At 35.6% G+C, this 2,500-nt stretch overlaps 1 protein-coding gene across 1 annotated transcript in view; it reads right to left on the bottom strand.

The window, feature by feature from the left end:
* The window catches only part of LOC137967932 (collagen alpha-1(I) chain-like), a 52,114-nt gene that overhangs the window by 40,508 nt on the left and 9,106 nt on the right, over positions 1-2,500 (bottom strand). The gene's annotated exons all lie outside the window — the stretch shown is intronic.

Below are 2,500 nucleotides of genomic sequence, written 5' to 3'. Positions count from 1 at the left end.
CAACAGCTAACCCGGTTATCGCGTACTTTTTTGTTGCATTCTCTTATTGCAATAATGAAATTTGTAAGTATTTTCTTTGTGTAATATCGCATTAAAGTTGGAACTTGATTCCTTCCATGTCCAGTTTGCATTAGTTATAAGAAAATCATACAACTAAGGTTGATACAAAAGGCTTCAGTTGAGAGCAACCCCTGATGAAAAGGGACTACAGCCCCTGATGAAAAATGGGGATAAAGAAAAGGAGGGGGGCTATCCAAAAAATGGATAAATTCCTGTCAAGTTCAATCTCAAGTGATCTTGACAACCTGCATCTTCTGGATAGTTTCTTATCCAGAGGAGAGCTTGAAGGATTCTCCTGCTGGTACACAGCTACTGAAAAACAACTTTTGGGTTCTCATTTTCAGAGGATTATTATGGCCACAGTAAATTGGGTACCTGTTGGTTAACTTTCACATCGCTGTTTTGGGCTAGTATATAATTTATTAAACTGGTAAATTGTAGGGTCAGAAGAGCTTAGCCAATAACCTATTCTTTGACAGGCGTCAACACTTGGGTTCACGCATGAGGGACCCCGTTACATGCTAAATTGTCTCCATGTTACATTGATTGCATACAGTGTCACGGTGAACAGGAAAATTTGGCTTTATCAAATATTTTGATAAAGGTCGAATTACCACCATGAATGATTTGGAAAGCTGACGTTTCGAGTGTTAGCCCTTCGTCAGAGCGAATGTTGGCTAAAAAGAGATCAACATAATTCAGACTGTCCCTGTTTGCACCATAAAAAAGAAGCCCCACATGCATTTTGGACTATTTTGCCAGATGCACCCAACAGGCAAAGGTTTGGTTGAATATGCTTCAATGGCCATTGCTTAATAGAAAACTGCCTTCCAGAAGTGCTTCTCTTGAGATAAAGCAACCGATCAAAAAGTTATATTTTGTTGTGTTATTTAAGCAATAGAGGACGTTTTCCATGTTTACATAGCCTCATCTAAATGCCAAGCGCAGTTGGGAGAATTCTCGACAGTTATGCAAACCAGAGACACAGTCGAGGGTTTGCATAACATACACGCCCATATTTCCAACCAGCCAATCAAAACATGCGTCTGACAACACATAACCAATCAAAATTCGTGTGATGTCACAGCTGTGTTTACATACTCTCATCTAAACACAGCTATTGACCAATATTAATGGGAGTGCGTGTACTATCCTAATTATTTTATAATTTAGAATGTGCAATGATATTCACACGCAAAATACAGTGTGCCTGTTATTGGCAATAATAATAAAATTATGATAACTCTTAGAACAACAAAGTTAGTCATTTATCTTATTACTTTCAATAATTTGCCCAAACCAACAAACTGAAGATGAAGACCATGAATAATAATTTATTTGTGATCAATCATTGTTAAAATTCACATTAAAAATATTAATGGTATTTTGTATCATTTGTTAACTGAATAAAACAGTGATTATATCAAACAACTGTCAACAATGATGAATAGTGGAGCAAAACCTCTCCAGATTTTGAAACATTGTGATGGAAGACATGGTTTTTGGAGATCCAATTAAGGCAGTTACCCTTAGGGATATCAACGACCAGTGCAAGAAGCTGTGCAAAAAGAGTGATATAGTTCCTCAGTTTTGCTAGTGGCAAGATGTAAGAACAAGGTGTCCAATGATATATATTTTCTAAAAATATGTAAACACATTAATATTTATGTGAAATTCAGGCAACTTAAATGACTTCATCCTGCATGTAGTTACATTTTGATCAAGATTTGTCTCCCAACATCATTATTTATCATCAGTAGGTTTAAAATACAAAGGAAATTATTGGGAATCAAACAATAATTATTTAGGTTGGATTCATTTTAACTTAAATTTAACTTTGAAGTTCAACAGTTACAGAGTAAATTGACTACTGGGTGCAAATATTCAGATTTGATCCAGTCAGTCATGGAGCAGGAGTGGTGCAGTGGTAAGAGCACTTGCCTCCCACTAATGTGGTCTAGATTCAATTCCCAAACTCAGCATCATATGTGGGTTGAGTTTGTTGGTTCTCTTCTCTATTGCGGAAAGTTTTTCTCCGGGTACTCCGGTTTTACCACATCCACAAAAAACATATTTGATTTGAGTTAATTTCATTAGTTTCTCCAATTAGTTCTCTAGTGCTAAATCCATTGACACTTAAATAAAGTAGTGTTTATTATGATTATTACAAGTAACAGACAAAATTGGTAACATTAGGACCATTCGGCAGGCTTTTAGCTGCAAAACATAAGAAAATAATTTATTACCAGTATATGTGATCATTTATTTTTAGTAATAAATGCTAATTTCAAGGTTGTTTACTTACGCATTATAATATTATTGTCTCTACTTCAATAGAGCTTAGAACATTTCACATGCGAAAGTATTATCACTCGGATGTATTTAACACGTACAGCATTTAATTCAGTGCAACTTGATCCCTGTCGTCAGCTCCTGTCAA

Source organism: Montipora foliosa, chromosome 8 (genome assembly GCF_036669935.1).
Source record: "Montipora foliosa isolate CH-2021 chromosome 8, ASM3666993v2, whole genome shotgun sequence".
In the NCBI taxonomy this organism is placed as follows: Eukaryota; Metazoa; Cnidaria; class Anthozoa; order Scleractinia; family Acroporidae; genus Montipora; species Montipora foliosa.
Note: the sequence above shows the minus strand (reverse complement) of the source record. Positions and strands in the feature narration are given on the sequence as shown.